Here is a 26792-nt window from a genome sequence, read left to right on the forward strand (position 1 = left end):
CTGTTGGGTTCAGACGTTTGAGCCTTTGCTCCGTGCTTCAACTCAGTTTCGGTTCGATTCTACTGGTTTTTATTCTATCTTCAATGGTATTGTTCTCGATCACGCTCTTCAATCTTGGTGCCCCCTCGAAAATTCTTCTGGATCAACTTTGTTCGACCGAGAGTCCTTTGGGACACCGCCCTTCACAACCTACCTTCCACGTTCATCCTGTCTCTTCCAAATGTGCTGCTGGTGATGGTACACACGCCATTTCGATTTTGCCCGCGTTGCTACACTAAATACCCACACACCGATCAGCACTTTGTGTGCAATTTGTGTCTCTCCCCGGGCCACAGAAAAGCCGACCTGTAAGTCCTTCAGGATGAAGAAAATACTCTGGGACCACAGGGCTCATCACATTGAAATGTCTGAGGGCTGTACACAGTACTACCAACATCTTCAGCAGGGAACAGACACAAGAGCAGACTACTGTTGAAGAAGAGGAGGCCTTCTCTCTCAACAACATCTTCGGCTCTGACATAGAGGTAGACCTAGAGATGCAGGAAGTTGAATCTGCGCAACATGTGAGCATTGCAACCCTGCACAAATCTTCGGCACTGACAGTTCCTCTTGAGGTCACCGGTCTACCGCTTCTTCCCAGCCATGGTCAGATCTGAGAACTACTTTGGGGCACCCCGCACTTGGGCCTGGCACCAAAAAAGACATTCCAAGGCCAAGCCTTTAGCATTAACCTTTTCGAACAAAGAGCAGTCCTTGCCACCTGCCTGACTTTTGATGCTGTCTCAGCAGCCGACTCCCTCCACCTCCACACAAACAAAGCCTCATACATTGAATCTGAAATCCTCAGTTCCGAAACCTTCGGATCTGAAAGACACTAGCGCTTTATCGACTTCGACATCTCCCATTGAGTCTATCATGGAAAAGCTGGACATTTTACAGCGAAAAATCCAAGTGGGAACTGGTCGAATTATTGTTACACCCTTCTCTCCTTCACCTCTAAAGAGGAAATTGACATTTGAGGTGGCACTGGATTTTAACCCTTTCTCCCAGGAAGAAAACCAAGGACCGCCATCCCTACCTTTCTTCCACTAACTTCCACACCTCCCCCACCATCACCTCCATCACCCCCTCATCCATTATAATCACCCCATGACCCCCTGGACATTTCACCTCAAGAGTCACCACAATCTGACACTGGTGATTTAGGGGGGTGCACAAGGGGATCCCAGTCCATGGGACATGTATTACACAGATTCCGGTACCCCAGATGAACACGATCTGTACTGAGCTAATCCTTCCACACCTGAGGAAACAACCTCCTTCAAGAGCAGCAGCTTTCCACAATGTAGAGCTATACAAGTAACACATTGTCATAGACTCCCCTTGTAGTAATAAGATTCCTGGATTTGGGCAGCAGCACCACTGAGTATGGGAGACTGAGTCTGATCCCACACCATGTGACAACTGTCGGCCTAACCCTTCTGGCTAGCTAGCAGCAACTCACCAGTTCCAAAGGTAAGAGTGATTTGTTGCAGCCTATCACGTGACACTCAGACTCCTCAGGGAAGTTGTGGTAGAACAGATTGTACCCATTTCTCTGTTATACAAGTCTCATACATGCACAGACAAACAGAAGCATAATCTTGGTTCAATAAGTTTTTTTTCTGCAACTGAAATGTAATGAATTACATGGCATGAATGGCATGAATTGCGATTATGAGGATAATGAAACCAACCCTATTGTAGCTGTGACCAAGAAAGTGAAACACAGTAAGAGTCCCACCATATTGTCACACTAGTTTATCTAATATTCCTACCTACACTACTGCGTTTTTACATGAGAGCAAATAGCAGTGGTTGCCCCAATCTGCCCATCTAGTCCCGGTAAGGAAGCCCAATCCCTATACTTGTGTTAGAGGTAACGAAGAGGTCTGTTAGTCTGCTGGCAGTCCTCTCATGTAGACAAAGAAGAAGTGTGAGGTTTCAGCAGAAACTGCGACAGTGTGCAGCATGAGATAGAAAACTGTCTGGAATGTCCCCTTTGCCCTATTTTCAGACAACCTGTTGTTTTATAATACAACTTTGGTGTTGTGAGAATTGCCAAGACATGATAATGCATCTTGTCTATGTGAGGTAGACATTGCACTATGTGGACCGGCAATACCCGGTAAACTTTTGAAATGAGCACAGAATGAAATGTTGTGTAGAGAAATGAATAACAATTTTGCGTATAAGGGCAACTGATATAAAATAATAATCATTGCCACTAAAGTGATGCCCTGCTAAAATAAGAAGAATAAACTGGCAAGTGACTAGGTAAGAGGGCACAGACCTCAAACCCAGGCTAAAATAAATGTGCCTATGCAAAAACGCTAAAATAATAAATGTGCCTACGTAAAAACGCTAAAATAACCTCACAACACCCTTGAACAAGATTTCCTTTTTGGCACCTTAGCTACTACGCACAGGGACATGCAGTAATTCCCCATGTTAAAAAGCATGATGAGACACGCAGAGGAGATCTTTAGGGACCCTTATAGGGCCAGGATCAGGAAAATAAATGGGAGGCAGCACCATCTAACCCTATATTCATTTTGGGCCAACTGCCACCAGATTCCATCGTCACTATTACAGCATGCAAGATGGTCAATTCTCAAGCTACTGGGGATACTTCTCCCCCAGAGAGAGAAAGTAAGCGCATAGATGCTGCAAGGAAGAGAGTTGCAGCTCAGGCTGCCAACCATTGGCCTATCGCCAATTCTCACGCCCTCTTGGCACGATATGAGAGAGCTCACTGGGATGAAATGGAGGAGTACCTCCAGGAATAACATAGAAAAAGGGGGCAACAAATTGTTACAGAGGGGCAAACTATTACCAATACCCCTGTTCGCTGTGCCCTTGACGCAACGGATACTGCAGCTCTTGGAATCAATTCAAGCATTCTCCTTAGGCGACACGCTTGATTGAGGTGTCCTGGTTTTAAGCAAGAGGTCCAACAGGCTGTTCTCAACATGCCGTTCAACATCTCTTTGGTTCACAGGAAGAATCTACCTTAGAACAAATGAAAAGGATACAGACACTGTCAAAGCTATTGAAGCTTTGCAAACAGCTACTCCTAGGGGTACTTTTCATCAGGGGTACCTACAAATCCAACTCTACATAGGTATCCACCTCACAACAGAAGCAGCCTCAGACTTCATTCAGCAAGGGCTACTACAGAGGCTCATTCAGAGGCAGCAATAATAAGGGTAGGGGTAAGGATGCCTCCTTTCTCAGAGCAACTCCTTCTGCCAAACAGTGACTACCCTTCCTCCTGTGCGGGGCAGACTACAATAGTTTGGGATACCATCACCACAGACAAATGAGCATTACACATTATCCAAATGGCTATTGTCTGGTGCTCATTACTACACTGCCCAGCATCCCACCTCTAACTCACAGATTAATGTAGGAACATCAAACACTATTCAAGCAAGCAGTCCAAGCCCTTCTGCTCAAAGGGGCCAGAGAACCCGTTCCTATGTTATGTTATGTTATAATAGCAGGATTTATAAAGCGACTGGTTACTCCAACTGGAGTGTCCTCGCGCCTGTGTCCACTTACAACTCTGCAGAGACTCCAACTCTAAACTAGTGTAACCTGAAAAAGGCAAGTTTTAATTTTTTTGGAAGACTGACTCCTGGCTTTCCAGTCTAAGATGAAGGGGCAAAGAGTTCCACAGTTTCGGGGCCAGGAGCCTGAAAGAACAGCCTCCCACCTGTGCTCTCTTCGCTCTTGGAATTAATGTAAGAGCCACAGTAGAAGATCTAAGACTTTGAGTTGGGCAGTACCTCGACATCATGGCAAGCAAATATCGAGGGCTCTTACCCCACAGTATTTCATGACAAAAACATAGGGCCGTAAAGACCACTCTCTTCTTTATCGAAAGCTAGTGGAGGGAGATTTGGGCCTGTCTCATGGAAGAGAATTTGGGAAGGCTGAGTAGCAAGTGTGCGGCGGCATTCTGCACTCTTTGGAGTTTTAGTAGCCTGTTCCTAGTGGCTCCGAGGTAGAGAACATTGCAGTAATCTAACCTTGAAGTAATTAGGGCTTGTAGAAGTGTTTTCCTGGCATCTATCGGCAGTAAGTTAGTGATTTTTCAAAGCATTTTTAAAATGCCAAAGCAGGTACCTGCCAAATTAGAGATCTGTTTTTCGAAACTGAAATGGGAATCAAACAAGATGCTAAGATTTTTCACTGCAGGCTTGCGGCCTGGCCCTGATCCCAAGGCATCTGGCCAGCAAACTGAGGACCAGATTTAGGGTTGCTGTCCAATTACCACGACTTCAATTTTACCAGCATTCAATTTGAGGCAGCTCTCTTACATCCAGCTTGCAAGACTAGCCAGGCATGATCCAAAACGTTCTACAGAAGTCTCCTGACTCTGAGTAAGGGTAATGATCAGTTGGGTGTCATCTAGAAAGGGCACTATTTTAACACCCCACCTTTCAATGACCTCCACCAAAGGGCACATGTGGAGATTAAAAAGTGTAGGATTAAGGGTCGAGCCCTGCGGTGCACCTTGTTTCAACGGGAAGATCTTCAAGGAACAAGGCTGCTGTACAAGCTGAAAAGTGGGGGCTATCCACCTTAAGGCAGTTCCACTAATGCCCAGGGACCATAACCGCTCCAGCAGTATTCCTGGGTACATGGTTTCAGACACCACAGTTAGATCCATCGTTATCAGTGTGGCAGTGTCCCCTTCATCCACGGTATTCCTAAACGATTTGGAGGTTAATAAGAGAGTATACTTCGTACTGTGGTGAGGGCTGAAGCCTGATGGACTCTCGTGCAACAGGTGATTAACCTCAATAAACTGCATCAGCTGTTGATTCACGCATTTCTCAGCTACTTTAGCAACGAAAGACAACAGCGAGATAGGTCTAAGATTTTCTGGCTTGTTAGGGTCCAGCAGAGGAGCCACAATATTGTGTTTCCATTCAGAGGGAACCTGACCTGACTTCAGGGATAACTCACCAGCTTGCAACGATCTGGGGCAATCACCTCCATACCTTGTTCCAGGATCCTAGGCGGAGCTGGGTTAAGAGGAGTCCCAGATTTGATCTTGGTAATCACCTGCTGTAGATTAGTCAGGGACGCAATTTCAAATTTAGTCAAACCTACTCTAGACTCACTGGGAGTAAACCAGGAATTGTGACATCTTGCTTCCCTGAATTCCTGAGGAAAAGAGTATAGATCTTATCTATCTTGTCAGAGAAGAATTGTGCTATTTTATTGCAGCTTTCAATAGAGATTGTTGGTCATGTCAAGATGCATTCTAGAGATAAGGATTTTCCAACAGTCAAAATCACACTTGCCGATTTTTTAGTAAAATCAATATTCTGGGCATAGAATTGTCTATGCCTAGTCCTAATCTGTGTGTGATAATCTCTCAGAGCCTGTAAATAGATCTCTTTTTCTGAATTGCTGTAGTTCCTTCACCATTGGCGCTCTAGGTGCTTGCATTGTTTTTTCTGAATTCTGAGCTCCTCGTTAAACCGCTCAGCTGAGGCGTTGAGTGGGCAGAGGAATGTAGCTGGTGCTAGGTCATTCAGGTCTTTACTAATCCAGTTAGGGCACTAGGAATTGGAAATGAGGCCTTTAGTGCTGCTATAAAATAATCCTCTGTGACTTTGGACCATTTCTGCGCCGAGTATTGATGTCCTTTAGAGACCGGGCAGGAGGAAGGAGTCTACTTTATTTACAAAGGGGTGACTTAGTGGTCTGGCCAGACCCCGTGTATCAGGGAGGGGGCGCTTACCCAGTTAGTAAAAATAGGGTCTAAGATGTGACCCAATTTGTGGATAGAAGCCTGCTTCAATTGAGTCAGATGACATGCAGCTAGGTCCTCCACTAGGGTCGTATTATGGAAAGACAAATCCTCAAAGTGAAGGTTGATGTCAACCAGGGTGACATAATTAGAATATCGCAAGGCGAGTGGGGGGGATGTGTCAGCCAGGGCAGCTATGAACTGAGCAGCCGGGCCAGGCAGGCGATAGATGAATAGGCCTGCCAAGGTGCAGGTACTTGAGAGTGTTAGCATAAAGAAGGCGGCCTCACTGCCCTTTATCTTTATTTCTGTAAAGATATAGGAAGTGATTGTTTGGAGATCAAAACCAGCCCTTTCCCTTTTCCAGATTGTCTGTCCAGTCTTGCTACAGTATAGCTGGACGGGGTCATCTCATGGATATCAGGGGCTCATGACACCCACTTCAACATCCTCTTCAACATCAGGGCTCAGACGTATACTCTGTATTTCCTAATCCCCAAAAACGATGGGTCATTAAGGCCAATTTTAGATCTCCGGCCTTTAAACAAATACATCCTTCCAAATGGTCACCTTACAGAATGTCATCCCTTTGCTCCAACAAGGTGACTTAATGGCAACACTAGACCTGCAAGACACCTACTTCCACATACCAATACATCAAGCCCATCAGAAATACTTAATATGTATCATAGCGGGCAAACATTACTAGTTCATAGTACTTACATTCGGGGTAACCACCGCACATTGTGTATTCACCAAATGCCTAGCAGTAGTCGCTACACAGACAAAATGTCCACCTGTTTCCTTGCCTAGACGACTGGCTTATCAAAGCCAGCACTCATCATCAGTGCCAACAACACACTCAGATGACAATAGATCTTCTTCGAAGACTTTGCATGCTTGCTCAACGAGATGCAGCACCAAGTTCACAGGTGGGAACCCACCCACAAGACCTCCACTCATCCTTCAAAAAGTTGGGTTCTCACAAATAGACATTTTGCCACAGCAGAAAATGCGAAAAGTCCAAACTTCGCATCCAGGTTTCCAAACCAACTATCCAAGGACAAAGCACTATGGATGAGTTGGTCATGGATATTTGCCTATGCTTTTATACCTCTACCTCTCTTTCCATTTCTGGTTCGGAAGCTCAGGCAAACATCTCTCACAATGATCCTGGTAGCTCCCACTAGGACCCGTCAGCCGTGGTATACAACACTGCTACATCTTGCAGTAGTTCCACACAAGAAGCTCCCCAACAGACTGGACCTTCTCACTCAGAATCAAGGACAAATCAGACACCCAGACCCCAAAATTCTCAACCTACCAATTTGACTTCTGAGGTCATGGAGTTTGGCAACCATATCTTTCCACAAGAATGTATGGGCACACAAACCTCACACTAGAGCATGTTATGCAACAAAATGGAAAAATGCGTTTGTTACTGTCACTCAAAACAGATTGACCCTTTCAAAGCCACAGTGCAACACATTGGGGGTTATTCTAACTTTGGAGGAGGTGTTAATCCGTCCCAAAAGTGACGGAAAAGTGACGGATTTACCACCAGCCGTATTACGAGTCCATTATATCCTATGGAACTCGTAATACGCCTGGTGGTATATCCGTCACTTTACCGTCACTTTTGGGACGGATTAACACTCCTCCAAAGTTAGAATAACCCCCATTATCTGCTACTTAGTTCATTACAGAAGGCAAACTTAGCGTACACTCCTATATTGTTGCATCTTGCTGCAATAGCTGCTTACCTGAGGAATATAGGCAGACCTTTTCTCTTTTGGAAATTATAGTCATCTAAGTCTTCATGGAAAGGCTTAAATGTGTGATTCCACTAAGGACTTCTACTGCACCTTCTTGAAATCTTAATGTAGTTCTTACAAGACTCATAGGTCCCCCATTTGAACCTCTACACTCATGCCCTCTTCAATTTCTGTCTTGGAAAGTGGCATTCTTGGTCGCCATCACTTCACTTAGGCATGATATTGCGCTCCAGGCTTTAACCTTATAGTAACCTTTATTCCAAATACACAGAGATAAGGTGGTTCTTCATACCAACCGTAAATTCCTACCTAAGGTCATGTCTCAGTTTCATCTTAACCAATCCATCAAATTGGCAGTTTTTTTTCCTTCAACCAGATTCTTTTGCAAAAAGAGCTCTTTATACATTAGATGTTAAAAGCGCACTTATGTTCTACATTGATAGAACAAAAACAATCAGGCAGTCCAAACAATGTTTTGTTGTCCTTTCACTACCCCCACAAAGGCAGCTCTACATCCAAATCAGGCATTGCCAGATGGAAAGTGAAATTCATCCAAACTTGCTATGCTTAGGCCAAAACACCTTTACCTCTTCCTCCAAAGGCACACTCTACTCACAAAAAGCGAGCAACCATGGCCTTTTTAGGAAATATACCCATAACTGACATATGTACGGCAGTTACATCGTTCACACCACACACTTTCACCAAACATTATTGTGTGGCTGTATTAGCACGCCAACAACCCAGTATAGGGCAGGCAGCGCTATGTACCGTTTTTCAAACCACTGCAACACCCACAGATTAACCACTGCTTTTAAGGAAGGACTACTTTACAGTCTATGCAGAGCATGTGTATCTACAGCCACACATGCCTTCGAACGGGATTGGTTACCCTGTAAGCACCTGTTAGTGGCATGTAGTGCTGTAGATTAACATGCACCCACACTTCTCCCAGGACACTGGTAGCAGTTGCAATCTTTCTTCACATTAATGCATTTATACATTTAGCATGGTCATCACATTACTTACACAAATGTTATACTCCTTTCTCCCCACCTGCGGGAAAACAATCTAACAATGGAGTTGGTGCCCATGTGCATTATCACCGAGAGGAGGAGTCACTCAACCTTAAGACTCAAAAGACTTCTTTGAAGAAAATCAATTTGCACAACTCCGGATAGAACAATAGATGTCAGGAATATGCACAGCATGTGAATCTACAGCCATGCATGCCATTAACAGATGCTTACTCAGTAAGTAACAAATTCCTGACTGGTCGCAAACCCTGTGATTTTTCTGAATCATAGGGTTTGCGACCAGTTATTGCATTCGTACGGCTAGCTCCCAGAGTATTTTCAACACACTTTTATAGCTGATGGCATTTTGCCAAAAGATGATTTGTTAAAACGCCATCAAAAAGGCACTGATTACGATTCTTTAAAATCTTTCCTAGGATTAAGCAAATATTAAGATAGATTTGTGCCAGGGCATGCCTGGAAAGTAAAACCTTTAAGGAAACTTAAAAAAATAATGTATATGGTCTCCAGAACAGGAGCAAGCTTGTAATTCTATCAAAGAATTGTTAGTTCTGCTCCACCTTTAAAGTCCATGAATACCTCTTTAAAGTTTACTATCAGTGTACACTCAGGTTTAGTAGAATTTGGGACAATTGTGAGTTAATAGGATGTTTATAAAGAACACACTTTTGCTTTTATTTCCTGCACGCTCAAGGGGGAAGAATGTGTCAATAGTACTCTCAAGCAGGAAGCCCTCATTTGGGTTTGGGTGTGGAAAAATTCAAAAACTATGTGTGGGGATCGCTGTTTATCATTATCACAGATCATAAACTTTTGGCATTTATGATGTATCAACTACATTCAGACAAACTATTTTGCCAGATCGGTCAGGTTTTTGTGGAGATTGCAAGAGATTGACTTTGAAGTCAAGTACATTTCTGGTAGTAAAAATGTAAAATCTTATTTGTTTAGGGTGCCACTTGACAAGGCTGTTGGAAGTCCTATTTCAGATGATTTATTATGTGTTGTGACTGTTGAAAATTCACAGCAAAGCAAAGGGGGGTCATTTCAGAAGCTAAATTGTTGAAGCTATGTCATAATAATGTTCAGTTGCATAAAGTCATGAAATGTTTAAATAATGGTTGGCCACCAAAAAGGAAATCATGTAATGTAATGAAGAGGTTTGTTTAAGTAGCGTTGAAACTTTTTATTAAAAATGAAATGATTGAGTGTATTATTTATACCTGTAGAAAGTTGAAGACATTAGCTAATTCAGATAGCTCGTAGTGGGCATCCTTGTGTTACCACTACTAAGAAGTTAATTTGGAAACATTTCAGTGGCCAGCAATTGATTCTCAGGTGGAGGGTTATGTCACCAACTGTAAAGAATGGTTGCACTCAGATAAATGTACAAAATCTTCTAAGGAACCCGTTGCATTATTTTTTCCAGAGTAACCTTTGGAACGTGTGGTCATGGATTTTTCAGGACCATATTGTTTACTTCTACATGACCTGAGGTATTTGGTTGTCCTAAATAAGTATTTTTTGAAGTGGGTTCATTATGCCTTTGTAAGTGGTACCAATACTGACGAGGTGATAGATTTGTTAGAGAAAATGTTTTGTTTTGGAAGGTATTTCTAGACTTATGAACAGAAACTGGTTTTCAATTTGTAACAGATAAAATACTGAGTTGTCTTATGTATTATGATATTGCTCAGGTTCACACAATTTTGTAATGGCCAGCTGCAAGTGGTTTTGTTGAGTGGGACAATCTTTTCTTGAAGGAGGGCATACAACCTGCTTTAGCTTCCAGATTAGATGTTAAGTGGTTTATAAGAGAACACTATGGAGTCATGCCAGTACTCCTCATGCAGTTACAGATGTAACTTTTTCCCATTTGAGAGGAAGAAAGGGCACCATTATATTGGGAGGAGTTTGGTTTGTGTGTTTGCTAGTGTCCAACATATTAAAGGCAGGGTTGGTAAGAGGAGGTATAGTGCAAAGAGGTATCATGATGTTGCTACTGAGACTAGAGGTAAGCATTTAGAAGTTTATGAATGGGTTTTTATTAAACAACCATTCAAAGTCAGAAAAGAAGATCAATGTTTTCTGAACCTGTTCTTGCTCACCTGCAGCTACTTGCTGTTGAAAGACGAGGACGTGGAGCACAAGTGCTGTAGTTAAGTTGAGGCCTGGACAAGAAAGGTTATTGAGTTACTGATTTTGATATCTTGGGAGATTTGCATGGGAGGGGAGTTGTGAAGCAAAAACCTTTCAATGGTCGTGGGACAGATGCTGTTTCGTCTGAAAATTCTGTATCAGTTTGATTGACAGTCCTCCACAGAACAACACTGACAGTCCTTTGCCTAGTGCTGTGGATTTTAACCTGGGGGTCCACTGATCCCAGGGGGTCTGTAACATACTCAAGGGATTTACATCAACAAGATAAATGTAAAATTTAAATTTATGTGTATCTTTGGTCTCTATGTTAAACAAAATATTTCATAATTTATGAATTTATTTAATTATACGAGTTTCTGCAGTTGTGGTACTGTTGAAAGGTTCAAATTATAGAGATCGAGTAGGTGGGGTGCGTGGGTGTTAAGTAATCATTCATTGGTGGTCCCCAGTAGTTACAAGTTTAAGAACCCCTGGCCAAATGAATCGTACAGAGTGAATGATTCCACAAATATGAAAAATGTGTGCATGCCTAGATATGTTTCCTTGGTTGCTCTGGATGAGAATACTTCTCAAATATGTGGGTATCCATAACTTGTTTTGACAGGCCATGAAAGTACCTGTTAGATTTCATGTTCCTTTATTTATTACTTAACATTGTATTAACTTTTTGTTCAATTAACCTATTTGATATTATATCATATTTATTTGGTTTTATGAAAAAGGGGAGATGTTTTGAAGTAAAATGGAATGTCTTGGGGGGATCGGTTCATTTTGTTTTGCATGGGCAACCGTGCTTTGGAATAATTGGTTGTGCTTTTCTACGTCTGCGTAGTGTGGAATTTATCTGGAACAACAACACTACAACCCCTGCATTTAGTAGTTTTATATTATCAGACATGCCATAATGTGTAGCTTCTTTTCTCTTCTCCATGCCTCCTCAGTGGTTCTTTGTTAGCTTATACTAGCCACTGTGCCTCTTTCGTATGAGTTAAAACAACAATCACACCATCAGTAAGCCCTCACCTCACTTCACCTGTGTTTGAACTGCTTGATATTTTGTATTGAGTGTTTTGAATAAGAGAAGGGGCCTTTTGAACATAGTCATCATTTGTATTTCTCACCCCTTGCATTGAAGGGATTGCTTTCATTCCACAATTATTTTCACAGATCATTAAATTACCACTTTTGGACAAGTTCAGGTATATAGGTAGGTACAGCATTGCCTCCAAATATGGCCTGGCTGCCCTGTCCTTGCACTAGAATGTCTGGCTGTGCTGAATGCCACGACCAGACCTGGTAATGCCAAGAGGGTGGTCTTATTTAACATTTTCTGTTTCACTGCAAAGCCATGAATATATTATTGCCATCTTTACCTACAGTTAAGCTAGAGTTTAATTGTTTCACAGACTGTGGCATATTTCACATTCTGAGACTCTGCTGTAAGTTAAAATGGACTAATCTTTCAATTGAGTCAGACCGCTTGTATTGAGAATGGGAAATGTGTCGGTGGTCCCACACAAAACGGGCTAAACATTTTATTTCATGTTCTCCTGGCAATGACCCCTCTACAATAGGTTGTGGACTACTGATGTGCCAGTAGTTGCACTGTCTGGCACTCAAGGGTGTTCATTGGGTTTTTGCCAAGCAATAGCCATCCTCTCTTGATCTTAAGGCTACTCATTTTGATAATCTTATCTATCCTAATCTGATGCCATTTCCTTGCTTTGCATCCTGCTTTTCCAGCATAATTTCATACTTTCATTCTTTTAGATTCTAACTGGCTGCTCATGCTTATACAATAAACCGGTGGATGAATGCAATGAACACAAAAAGTTCCTTAAGGTCCTGCCCCTACTAGAATAACTGGCTTCTCCCACGTCCTAAAGGTTTTTACCAATTTAGGAAATGATGTGTTTGTAAATTTCCCAGGAATCGCACTACTACATTCCGGTACAACTCTGATCATGATTATCAGATGCAATGCTTTATGAACTGTGACACAAAGTTTGTTGTATATTGTATTGTATGCCAATGCATCAAAAAATATATGTGGGCAGTTCCATCAGACCACTAAAGGAAGGTATTCAGGAACATATTCAGGCTATAAAAAAAATCACAATGTGAATTATTCTGTGGCTGTACACTATAACACTCAACATCCTTTTTTGGAAAGCATTGACATTGGTTTTCATGGTATTGCAGTAGCAGAGACTGGACCACAAGGAGGCAAACGTACCCTACAACTGAGGAAATTGGAAACTAGATAAGTTTACGAGCGGTAGACATGGGTTTCAATATGGACAGGGAATTACATGTTTTTCTTAATGAATGATATACTGCTTATGTTCAATTGGATGTAATAGGATCATGTCATAGTTACGTTCAACATGAAGTTTTTTTTTTATACTTGTGGATACCTCCTCATAAACTTTCCTTTTGCATGTTTTGTCTCCCAGTTTTCCTTTCTTCAGCACAGTACCAAGGTTAGAACGTTTATTTCGGTCCAAAGAAGAGTTTCCCTTGCACTGATCAGTTTGCAGTAATTAGGTCGAACCCCACACTTGAGGGTTTTGCGCATGAACTGGGCTGCAATTTTTCCACACTTTTGTACTTTAGTGCCAACTCTGTTGATTTGATAGTTTGGAGTCCTCAATTGTTTGGTGACTATTTATCTGACTTTTCTTAGTCTAGACTTTTTTGGTTTATTTTGGCTTCTATTTTTTACCCATGCATGAATTATGAGCGGACCGATTGTCACAATGATTTTACATTTAGTAGACTAATTTCAGATACTCAGGTCATCAAACCATCTGTTCTCTGAGCTCCTCGTTTGACTCACTATGTCAACTGCGGTGCTCCACCTCAGTTCACCTTTAAGAATATAGCAACTGTGGTCGTGTAACATAGCTTTCTTTGAACTTTGATATTGTGGGAATTTATATTCCGCTCTATTTGAACTGACACGTTGATTGCCTCTTACTAAGAAATAAATATTATTTTCTCTTTTTATGTGTGTGGTTTGTGTTTTACTTTCATATTGGGCTAAACCGGGCATTATAACAAAGGTTGCGATACCTAGCGTACTTATTGGAAATGCACTAACTGTAGGCTGCAACCTCTCTCTGCATATCGCTCGTTCCAATATGCAACTGGGTATGTTCCGTCTCAGTCCTCTTTTCATTTCCATGATTGAACATGGCAGGCGCTTTGAACTCCATAGTCTTTACACACGGCCAGTTTCTTTACGAGGTAACAGTGGTGTTTGCATTTTTCCCCGTTCTATTTACATTAGGTTTCGGACTGTTTTTGTTTGTACTGGCTATTGCCTTGTATTACAGACACGGTTTATTGTGGCCCGAAGTGTTCTCAGATATCTAGTCACTAATTTCAGTTCAAGGTCACTTTCCCTATGTTTAGTTAAAACATGTGAGGCAGTAGGTCTCACGGCTGTTAGAATTACACTTTGGTGTTACACATACTGACTTTACCTACTCATATTTTTATTCCTTGATTTCAATTTAAATATTTGGAGCAACGCACAATTTTGACATTTATTTAGTTAAACTCATGGGTGATGTGTCATGAATGGGTATCTTTTGATATAAAAAATGACCCCTCGAACAGACAGATGCATGGCCGCTTTGGCCAGTTCCACTCCAGTTTTACCTTTTATTGTTTCTGACTATATACCAATTGGTCACTAATTGTGCATGTATATTGTGGTTCACGGTTTTTCACTGATTATACATACTATAATAATGGGCAGCCGGACGTACTACGGCCTATGTTAATCTCAACTTCCTCTTGTTAACTTCTTTTCCCTTCACATTCGCGTTACGTGGTTTAAAGTTATGGATGGCCCAAGAGTGATGCTTACTGAGCCAGTATGAGATGTATTCTTTGCATTATGTACTCTCATGATGGCAGGTGCCACTTGACCACTTTGGATTTTACAATATGGATAATGGAATTAGGAATTCTTTACAGAATCTTTGTTTGACTCTGTATCTAGGAAAGTGGAGTTTTATTGTTTCAGAGCACATGGTCTACACCTTCTATCAAATACACGACTGGCACTATGGTATATGTGAGGTGAATTTCTTTATAATTCTATTTTACTGTCTAATTGGGTGATGATTCATACTTTGACCTATTTATATTACCCTACTCCTCACATCTGGGGTGTATTCTTCACCCGCACAGGTTTGGTGAAGGGATCTTTTTTGGACTCATTATGCCTCTTGGGAGTCCTTTGCCGTTGTCATAGCAAATTAATTTCAAAATGTCTTGTGTTTAAGACCATGTATTTAATTGTTTTTTCAGCCTTGAAAAAGTCATGTTTCAGTGACAAAACATGTGTTGTCTGATTTATTTGTTGTTTGAGAACACACTTGGAGTGTATCAACATTGAAGCTGTATTAATTGCCCTTTGGAAATGTTATTTAGACTGCTTCAACACTTAATAAAGTTTAGGTGTTCTGCCATGGATATTATTGTACTAGTGGACTTTACTGGTGCACATACTGCCTTGCATGGATCTACTTATTGAGTGCTGTGGTACTGTTTTTATCTTCATTGCATATTGGGTATCTTGGGTAGTAGGAAATCTGTACCATTTCAGCACCTATTTATGGACATTTTGCTACTTTCACTTACTTTGCCCCCTAGATACGGCGTGCTCTGAGATACGCGTTCTCTCTTACTACTACTCCCCGCTGAATTATTACTGGAGTTCCAGGACCCTGACCGAGTCATTGGAAGTCAGAAACCCTTGGCCTAAGCAAATTTTTGTGATTTAAAACTCAAAACAATAGACAAAAACAAGTATACAGCATACAAATGCTTAAATATTGAAACATTTTGTTTCTCTCACAATCAAATATAGAAATAGTTTTCACATTTTAAATGTTGCTTCTTTACTTGAATATAATTTATTCATTTCAGCTTATTACTTTTAATATTATGTAATATGGCCAAGGAGTCGTAGACCTTCTAAGTGTACCTTGTGGACCCTGAGGGGTCCTTGGAGCACAGGTGAAGCGCTTCGCTACAGCACTGAATAAGAAGCCTGCTATAAAATGGGGCGCATCTAAAATTAAAATCCTAGCCCACCGAGTGGTGCATATAGTTAACATGCATTTTCAAAGCCAATAGATTTTGCCTATGCAAGAGCGATTGACTTTGCCAATGTGTTTTAGCCATGTTTTACACCAGCATGGCTGCTGTTCAGCGTGGCTAAAAGTTAGTGTCGTGGAGAACAGTGTCGTTGGGTGTCATAGAGATGAATGGTGAAGAGTGGAGTGGAGTAGAGTGTTGTAGAGTGGAGTGGCAGAGAGTGTTGTGTATTGTAGTGGCATAACGTGGAATCTCGTAGACTGGAATACACTGGAGTGGCACAGAGTTGAGTGGACTGATGTAAAGTGCATTGGCGTAGATTGTTGCAGAATATATTGGCGCAGAGTGTAGTGGCATTGAATTCAGCAGCATACAATGCAGCATCATAGAATGCAGTACCATAGATTAGAGTGGTGCATAGTAGAGTGGAGTGGTGCATTGAGAGCAGTAGCGTAGAGTGGTGCAGAGTGGAGTGGCATAGAGTTTGAGTGATGCAGAGGGCAGAGGCTTACAGTGCAGAATAGGGTTGAGTGTCATAGAATGCAGTGGCATAGAGTGGTGCAGAGTAGAGTAGTATATAATCATACAGAGTAGAGTATAATGATGTGCAGTGGCATAGAGTGCAGTGGCGTGAAGTAGCATAGAGTGGAGTGGTGTAACGTTCAGTGGCGGAAAGTGCAGTGGTGCAGAGTAGAGTGTCAGAGTCCAGAGAGCAGTGGCGTAGAATACAGTGATGCAGAGTACAGTGCAGTAGCGTGGAGTTCAGTGTAAGAGTGCAGTTGTGGAGAGTGCAGTGGTTGAGTGGTGTAGTGTGGTAGAGTGCAGTGGCATAAAGTAGATTGTTTCAATGTAGAGTGGAGAGGTGAAGCGTAGAGTGGCATAGAGTATAATGACGTAGAGTAAAGTGGTGTAGAGCACAGTGGCATAAAGTGTAGAGTAGATAAGAGTGGTGTACAGAGTGGATTGGCGTGAAGGTCAGGGGCATAGAGTTGAGTGTTACAGAGTAAAGTGCTTTGGCGCTGGGTGTATTGACATAGATTGCAGTGGCGTAGAGTGTAGTGTTGCAGAGTCTCGTAGAGTACAGCGTCGCAGAGTGGAGATGTGCAGAGTAGATTGGTGTGTTGTAGACTGGAGTGGTGTAGAGTGCAGTGACTAAAAGTGCAGTGATATGGAGTAGCCTGGCGAAGAGTGGTACAGGTACAGTAGAGAGGTGTGGCATAGAGTGGTGTGGTGCAGAGTGTAGTGGTGTGGAGTGAGGTAAAGTGGAGTATTCATGGTGTGGTAGCACACTGCCATTACAGTCACATTTTCAATTGAAATGACCATTGCCTTTGCACAGACATACAGTTTTAATAATAAAACTATACAGTGTACAGACGAAAATGTGTGGAAACTGCATCACCTAGTTCAATGATTCAGTTTTATCATATTGAAGTATTTGTTTCCAACACGCTTCAGAAATAACAAAAAATGTGCTTCATTTGTGAATTCATAATTCTGATATAGTCTGAAATACTTCCACAGTTCATTTAAATGTTGTCAGGTGCTAATAAATAAACTTTCTTATGCCCAGAATCCAGCAAGATTGTCACATAAATCCTCCCATTTTGAAGTCAGAGAAAGAAAAGTAAACAAGTGCCCTCAGAAAACTCGATCTTGGAATGCACAGCAAATGTGACAAGATAAGAACAAGATTTACAGGACTTTTTAAGGAAAGGGAGCACTCGGAAGGATTTTGTGACAAAGGTTTTGCCAAGAGAAGGACCAACCTCAAGCTGGACAGCCTAAAATAAAGACAGCAAATGGAAAGCAAGAAAATGTGAGTTACAAAGCCAATAGCAAGTAACTGGCAGAATGCGTTCCTAGGGCAACTTCTCGAATGTCCCCAAGAGGTCTTTCGCAAACCAGAGAGCTCTGCTGTCTGATAGGCTTTGACCTAAAGAGGGTGGGCAAAGTAAAATCCTAGACAGGAGCCCTACTGACTCCTGTAACTATTCTACACCAAAGTGCCTGTACAAGTTTACTAGATGGCCTTTGAAAAGCACATACCTCCTGTGTTCATCTCCTGTTGCCTTTCTTTCTGCTACTATACTGTTTTGAAATGTGAGATAGCAGTCTGGCTCGGCAATGTAGTTTCTTTTTCATGTTTATTTATTGATTTTTCAATGTTATTCAAGACATTAAAATATATCGTTTCACTGAGCAAATTACTATCATCACAGACAGTATCTACTTGCATATCATTGGGCAAAGTTTAGTCGGAGGTCTACCAAAGATTGCCCGTTGACATAAGCCTGTAAACATTTTTATAATCATCGAAACATAACCATCATGCGAAAAACATAACATTACATTCGTGGGACTATATATGTTGCAATGGGAGGAAATCTTTATTATTATTAGTGCAGGAGGAAGCATCCAGGAGCAAGGGTTCTTGAGAGAAATGTTCAGCGTAGTAGTTTTTGATACAAATCATTTTTGGCCTCCACATTGAGTACCAGATGATCCTAGCACTCCCCACCTTTACAAGTAATACTGCAAGCTCAAAGCCTGCAAATATGATGTGCTTCTACTTTGGCCCAAGTTAACTAGTCTTTTAACCACTGGGATATGGCCGGAGGGGCCGGGGATTTCCATGCCATAGCTATCCTGCTTTTAAATAATACAAAAGCTAAATCAATAAATCGGTGAAGGTATTTATGACCCTTCTTACGGGGGCGAAGGCCCAAGAGACGAGAGGTAGGTGTTACGGGGAGGGGATGTCTGGTCAAGTCTGATACTTTTGTATTAACTGTGCGCCAGGTAATTTGTAAAACCGGGCAGTCCCACACCATGTGAAAAAATCCTGCCAAGGGTAAGGTATAGCGTGGGCAACCCGGGTTGTGTGCGGGATACATGCGTTGGATGCGATGGGGATCCAGATAAGCATGATGTATATAGTTAAATTGTGTAAATCTGAATCAAGCATTTCAGGATATCCCCTTTACAGTCTGTAAAGCCCCATTCCATTCCACGTCAGTTAGTGGTTGCGGTAACACCCTGTTCCACTTCTCGCTTACTCTGCAAAAGGTTGGCTTCAGGTGTATGTAGTGCGGCATATAAAGTGGTAATGGCGTGATGTGTGCCCTTGGTCAGCAAGATAGTGTGTAGCGCATGGGATGTGGGCGGCTCTATGTCCACTGTTCCCCAGAGGCCGTGCATGACCTGCAATATAACATAGTAAGTGAGAAGTTGTCCAGGGACAATACCGTATCCAGTGATGATGTCCTGGAATGACATAAGTGTGTGCCTTCTGAGAATAAATTTCCTAGTCGGGTAATCCCTTTTTCAGTCCATTGGTCACGGTCATTCGCTTGTGTTTTCTGTGATATCCCGGGTATATCCCAAATGGAAATCTCCAGTGAATATGGAATGTGTGGGCCCTTGAGATGTATGAAACGGTGCCACGATGTGTGTGCTACCTTCATTAGCTGTGTCATTGGTATATGAGGGCTGCTAGAGTCTGTTAACCAGGTGTGCACTACCACAGTCCCCAGTCAGGCTTGTATAATGAGTGATTCCGGACATGCTGGCCAGAATAACCTGGTCATTGGCCATTGCAGTTCTGCATAATATAGCTCAAATTTTGGGGCGCCCAGACCACCCTCTGTCTTTGGTCTCTGCGGCGTCCATCTCGCTAGATTGTCAAGGAGCAAGCCATGAAGCGTCTTAAAGAATACGGGTAATGCTGAAAAGAAATAAAGCATTTTGGGTAAGAATGACATCTGGGATATCGCCACATGGCCGATCAGCGACAGTGGCAAAGAATGCCAGAAAGTGGAATTACGGAGATTTGCAACCGCTTTGTGTAAATTACCATCAGGAAGATCATGCGTCGTATGATAAACATTGACTCCTAAATACATAAAGGAGTCATAATTCCTCTGCAAATGTGAGTCAGCCATGATCTCTCTGTTGTCTGGAGGGCGTGGGGCCATGGGGAATACACATGACTTGGACCAGATAACCCGGAAACCCGAGGCCTCCCCGACGGTCTCCAGGAGCTGTTCAAGCTCCTTAAGTGTGGTTCGTACATCCTTGAGATAAATAAGAGCGTCATCTGCATAGAGAGACACGACATGGTACCGCCACAAATCCGTTATACCCCAGAACTCAGCGTGATCGCGCAGATAACATGCAAGGGGTTCCACTGCCAAGGCAGAGAAGCGGTGAGAGGGGACACCCCTGACGCGTCCCACTCTGTATAACAAAACAATTAGAAATCACCTGTCCCGTCTTTACTCCGGCTAGCGGTGCCATATACAACGTGTTGATCCATCTCAGAAGTCGCGGTCCGAATCCCATGGCCTCGAGACTCGCAAAGAGGAAATCCCATCCCAGGGTATCAAAGGCTTTTTCTGTGTCTAAGGAGACATGTTGTAGAGCCATCCACGTGCGAAAGTCATGATAACCCAAGGTGGATTCCGCCTCGCCATGGCAGAGACGATACTGTTGAAGCCGTGAGGGCGGCACCATTCTCCCTGTGACCTGTACTTCTATTTGACACAGATCTCGTTCTGCCTAAGAAAGGTTACGCAGCAGCTGCTGTTTGAACCCACCAGGTGGTCGCAATACAATGACCCCAGATCACCACCTTATGGGCCTCCACGGCACAAGAAGTCGAACCAGCATTCACTTCAAAGAAATGTCGGATGCACTGCGAGAGTGCGTCATGGAATAGGGGGTCCAAAAGAGCCTCCGATTGGAGGCACCAGTTGGGAATGACAGGTCGTCTTGTGCCCCAAGACAAAATCGCCACTAGCAGATTATGGTCTCAGTGCGTTCGTGCTAGGTACTCCGATTCAGAAGAGATCCAGTGTGGGTGGTGCCGAAAAGGATGTCAATCCTGGTATGCAGGTCATGGACGGGTCAGTAGAACGAGTACTCATGGTCTTGCGGATGACACAGGCGCCATACATTACAAAGACCCATATGAGTGCACCATCTTCTGAAGTGGTGAGAGATGCGGGGATGGGAACTGTCTAGGTGCAGATCCAGGAGGCAATTCAAGTCTCCTCCCCATAACTGTCTAGGTGCAGATCCAGGACGCAATTCAAGTCTCCTCCCCATATCGCTGGAGTTAGTGGGTCTCAAATGAGTGCAGTTGTTAGAGAATCTAGAAAGTGCGTTTGAGTAGCATTAGGTGCATAAATTGCTGCTAGATTGAGAGGGGTCCCATCCACTCGACCCTCCAGAAATCATACCGGCCTTCCGAATCTATCTTTTGAGTAGTTTGTGCAAAGGGGACTCCTGGAGCCACCCAGATGAAAACCCCTCTGGCATAGGCAGATGTAATAGTGCAATACGTTTGTCCTCGCCACCTAGACCGCAATCGATCTAGCATCTCCTGAAGCTTTGCAATGTGAACCTGCAAGCGCTTAAGATATGAGTACACTCTGTTGCGTTTAATAAGGGATGCCATTCCTCGAACATTCCATGTCAAAATTCTATATTGCAGGGTATTTTCCGATGATAGTGTGTTAGGTATCATGACCAATGTAGTAATTGAAAGAGCTACCTATTGAACTAAAGGTTGCATCTTGACCCTTGTGGCCCCCATCCCATACAAGAGATACCTCCCATAGTCATCCACAATGTTAGTGTCTCACGTGTAAAGCAACAACTCTGTATACAACAATACAGTGCAGAACAGTGTAGAACAAACATAGAAATAAAAAAAATACCTCAACTGTATTAACAATCCCCCCCAGGGCTGAAACCTTGTGGTATGCCGCCCAGTACACAGAGCCATTCGCAAAATAGCATTTTCAATGATAACTTAGTGAGTACCGTGTCCAATTAGGCATAGCGTGGGGGCGTGATTTGCAAGTGCATTCCAGGGCATCGTGCTGGGGACCGGGTCCTAGTTTGGAGAGGTCCCAAATCAACATCAGCTGAGAAGCCCTATCTGCAGCCGAAAGGTGAGGTACATAAGGGAAGCAGTAGCAGTGTCTCAGCAGTTTGTGACATATGGGAAACGCAAAATCAGATAATATCATCTACTGAGCCGGGGATAACGTGGGGGACCTCATTGCTGCAGACCGAAGAGGCCTCCGATTCGCAAGTCTCAGATCTGGATGTTCTCATAATGTTCGAACGTAGAGCAGAGAATTAATTGGTTTAATGCTGTGCCACTGCCTCAGCCAATCGGGCTTGCTCCACAGCTGCTTGATCAGGACGGGACCATGGGGGCTTTCTGCGATGTCGCTGAGGTTTAGGTGTCACCCGTGTATCTGTTTCTTCCTCCGTCTCAGGTGTTGCAGCGAGGCCCTTGGCATGCAGCCAGGTCCACACATCCTCTGGTGTTTGAAACATGTGCAATTCGTTGGCCATGACTTTGAGCTTCGCCGGAAAGAGGAGAGCATATTTGATCTGCAATTCACGCAACTGTTGCTTAACTTTCGTAAAAGAGCTACGTCTGCGCTGCACTTCCATGTTGTAGTCTGGGTAAGCAGAGATCGTGGTGTTGTCGAAGTGCCAAGGGTCCTTAGTGTGGAACAATTGAAGGTTGATATCACAGTTGTGGAAGTTCAGCAGGCGGGTGATAGGGTGCACAGGTGCTCCTGCCTTTGGAGGGTGTCCCAGGATGTGGTGGGCTCTTTTCACAGAAAACAAAGGAGGCGTCTTATCTTTCAACACGGTTTGCAGCAGCCACTCCTCCAGGAAAAGTTCAGCTCAGGGGAGCTCTGAACGTTTGGGGAAGCCTATAAACCGAATGTTGTTACGTCTGGAACGTCCCTCCGCATCCTCTGCCCTGCGGTGCAAAGCAGATATTTCTTCCTGCATGTTCGCTATTTTTGTTTCCATGGCCTGAAGAGTGGGTGGCAGAATTTGTGTGACTAATTCTGCTTGGGTGACCCTATCCGTCAACTTGCGATGGTCCGTTCTTAATAAGTTCACCTCCAGGGATACTGAGTCAATTTTGGCCTCCAGCGAGGTGTTGGTGTCCAATATAGCATGTAGGATCTTCTCAAATTTCTCAGAGTGGCTTTTAAGCATGGATTCAAGGTGTCAAAAGTGATTGACTTGTGACAGAGGGTCCGATGTGGGGCTTTCCTCTGTTTCCATCATGTCTTCGTGGGACATGTTTTCCCATGGCGTTTCAGGGGAGATGAGGGGGTGGGGGTGGGGAGAGGGAAACCTTCGATACGCCGTCAACCCCAGTTCCTCGTCAAAGTAGCTTGCCCCTCCGCCGTGGGTATGGTGAAGGAATAGGGTGTGTGAGTCGGATATCCACACAGGAGTGTTAGTTACTTTTATCTGGACCATTTCAGTAAGGCAGGTTGGCAAACAATGATTGCGGGTGTTTAAGTGCTCATATCCTCCATATTGCCTCAGTCACTACAGTGACCCATTCATTATAAAGGATCTCTGGGTGAGGGAACCATCTCTCCTGCGGGCACCAACATATCACCTTGAATGGTCGTACAGCCTCACTCAAGTACACCAGACACTCTGAATGAACTCGCCTCTGCTCTGGTGTCTCACTGTAGTACTTCATCAGGGGCCACATGTACAAAAATCAGGTTTTGCAACTCACAAATTGCGAGTCAGAGTGACTCGCAGTTTGCGAGTCGCTAAACCTGATGTACAACAGTGTCAGTGACACTGTTTGCGATTCCCAATGGTGTCGCAAATGACCTACCTCATGAATATTCATGGGGTAGGTCGCAATTTACGACTGCATTGGGAATGGCCGCCCTCACAGGTATGGTAAACTGCTGGAGACAGCAGACCACCATGTCTGTGACTGCTTTTAAATAAAGCATTTTTTTTTAAATGCAGCCCGTTTTCCTCAAAGGAGAACAAGATGCATTTCAAAATCAAAAATGAAAAGTTTTCTTTTCCTTTTTTCAGAGCAGGCAGTGGTCCTTCACTGCCTGCTCAGAAAAAATATTTTCGCTACCATTCACAAAGGGGCCTTCCCATTTGCGAATGGGTTAGCACCAGTTTGAAAGTGGTGCTAACTGTGATTGTTTTGCGACCGCATTCGCGGTCACAAAACAATCACAAAACAATCATACATACCATCTGGATTCGGTATTAGGAAGGGATGCCGTTGTCACACCCCTTCCTAATACCGAATCGCAAAACCCAAACTTTGTACATCCCAAATAGCATATTTCAAGTCGCAAACGGACCGATTGGCCGTTTGCGACTTGAAAACTGTTTCGTACATCTGGCCCCATATTCCTTAACAAGGGCACTAGTCGCCTCTCAGGACGCGCGTTGTTTATGTGGCCTTTAGGAGTTACTGCCGCCGAAAGCGGCGTGAGGTACGGCGCATTCTGGATGTGCAGTTCTCAAAGGGGGCGCCGCCCGTGCACACTGGTCAACCCACCTGCAGCTCTTCCTGTGGTCCGCCCACAATCTGCCGGCAGTCGGGTCCGCGGCACTAAGCCTCCGCCTGCAGTGCAGTCGCGACCCTTGGGCCCACTTGTGGCACCTGCTGGTTCCTGATGAGCTGGGTTCTTACATGCTGAGCCATCAGCGGCCCCTCACCATCACTCCCGGACTCCACCGATCTGCGTACCATTCACAGCCGCTGCGCCAATATTGCTGCTAAAGTCCGCGGCTCCGAGTCAGGAGAGCCCCGTTGCGATATTTTTGGCTCTGCTAAAGCCGTCCAAGTGCTGTTGGAACTTCTCTGGGTTTTGCAGGTCTCCTTGGTTCAGTCACGGGACCCGTCGGCACTCGAAATCAGGATAACTGCCGGGCCCAGCACAGAGCTCTCTAAGAAGCTTCTGGCGCAGTTGCCATCTTCGCCTCGCCTCGCTCTGTAATGTAGAAATGTGCTATAAAAGAACAGAAAAGTCTAGATGCGTCAGTGTATGGCCTTTAACTGAAATATCTGCAACTTGTTTGTAACAAGTTCAATATTTCTCTGGAAAATCTGAGTATGCTCTATCCACTGAAATGCTTTCACACCAGGCCTAAATACAATTTCAACATTATGATGAATAATTCAGATCTCGTTGTTTGTGATGTAAAGCACTCAACTTAATATGCAAATTATGTTGCACATTTGCCTTAAACTATTGCACTTTATAAATCAGACAGTAAGTGCACAGTGTATGAGTCACTAGTGCACTTTGAAAGCACTGTGTTACATGAGAATTGTGTGCAATGAAATACTGAAAACTATTTGGAAATGTGCCCACAAATACATGAAAAAGTGAAATGCAGTACGAATAAATGAATGCTCTGAGGGGTACACAAGCGGGAAATGTGCAAAGGGCACAACAGTGGCAGCCATAGTCCTTTGTAACTTTTTAATTTTGCCAGCACAGAATTGCACAACACCATTCAGCAGAAACTGTTCACAGCTGCGCCTACTAAAAGCCACAAACGTGTGCCTGCACACAACAGTCCATGTTAACTTTATTTCCAACCAGGAAGTAGTCTGCATGTGGTATTCCAATCCAAACCCAAAGTTAATGACAAAACCTCAGTGTCATAATATGTATGTATGCATGTATTACAAACCTAGCCGATAGGCAGCAAAACACTGTACAGAGTCAAAGGCAAAGATAGAGTCAATGAATGATTGAAGGGATACCTGTGTTGTGAGAGCGCAAGTGGTCTGTACCTGTGTTGTGATGTGGTGTAGGTAGGTGTGCTGCTGTTGATGGCTTTGTAGATGATGCAGCAGGTTTGAAAGACAGTTCTGACTGGCAAGAAGAGGCAGTAGGTTTCCATAATGGCAGTAAAGTTAAATCATGTTCATATGTCTTCAGGCACTTGCTAAGGCATGCTGTGAAAGTTATGATTCCCTTCAAGGGAGGACCTGTGTGGAGCCTACATGGCAACGGAGCAGGACATTGACACCTACCATATGCAACAGTATGCCTTGAATAGTAGTTCAAAAGTCACTTTCTGGGAGGAAGAGTGATGCTAAAGGAGACAATCTGACACACCACGTACTTTCCTTTATTACAAGGTGGTATAGCGCACTTCAGTAAGTGAGAAACTACTTCATGGTGTGTGCTTTTTGATAAATAACTCTTCATAGTATCTGTTTCAACATGTACAGAACCTCTGGAAAATTGGTGACTTGGAAATTATTTACAAGTATGCACTCTTTATTCTAGTTCCCTCATCACATCCATATCGAGGACTCTAAAAGTCTTTTCCTTACCTTTTTTGACTCATTTCTACTCCCAAACCATGTCAGTTGAACTACTCTTCCAAAGTTTCTCAGTACCTTTCTTGATATTTTTCTGTCTGACTTACGTGAACCCCATCATTGAGTCCCTTCTCCTCTCCTAGTGCCTACATTTTATTTGGGGTAATATCACTCCATCACATCTTGAAGAGATGCATATTTCTCAGGTTCCGGGTTCCTCTGATGCCCACATTTCAGCATAATTTCCAGTTAATCGGATCATTTGAATCATTGCTCATCCCTCAACTCTGGGGTTCTCCTAGATGCCTTTACCCTTCTGTTCCATTCCCAATGTAAACAGGCCTTATTTAGATTGTGAGAACTGAGCTAATTAATGTTTGGCTAGAAATTTCCTCAGCATGAAATTCTTGTCCCGACTTTGTTTTGATTATTCCTGTCTGACGTTTTATCAACCATACCAATGGCAAGACTACTGAGAGCACCATTCAGAGCACAAGCTTCTTTACCCATGTGAGGTGGGAATCCTAAATGCCCACATTTTTCAGTAGTGAGGCAAGAAATTATAAGCTGGCTCTGTTTGAAGTTTTTCACCGCAATGCATACTTTTCATAGTCGCAACATTCATGGTAGTTCTGATCTGGCACATTTTGGATTAGAGTGGGATTGGAGCAAAGTTTTTTTGGCTTGAGTATGATGCATAAAGTTGAGCTAACCACTCACTCACAACTATG

The 26792-nt window shown here is 43.4% G+C and overlaps 1 protein-coding gene across 3 annotated transcripts in view; it reads left to right on the forward strand.

The window, feature by feature from the left end:
* The window catches only part of RAB3GAP2 (RAB3 GTPase activating non-catalytic protein subunit 2), a 695385-nt gene that overhangs the window by 400816 nt on the left and 267777 nt on the right, over positions 1-26792 (forward strand). The gene's annotated exons all lie outside the window — the stretch shown is intronic.

The sequence above is a fragment of the Pleurodeles waltl genome, chromosome 5 (genome assembly GCF_031143425.1).
Source record: "Pleurodeles waltl isolate 20211129_DDA chromosome 5, aPleWal1.hap1.20221129, whole genome shotgun sequence".
Classification (NCBI taxonomy): Eukaryota; Metazoa; Chordata; class Amphibia; order Caudata; family Salamandridae; genus Pleurodeles; species Pleurodeles waltl.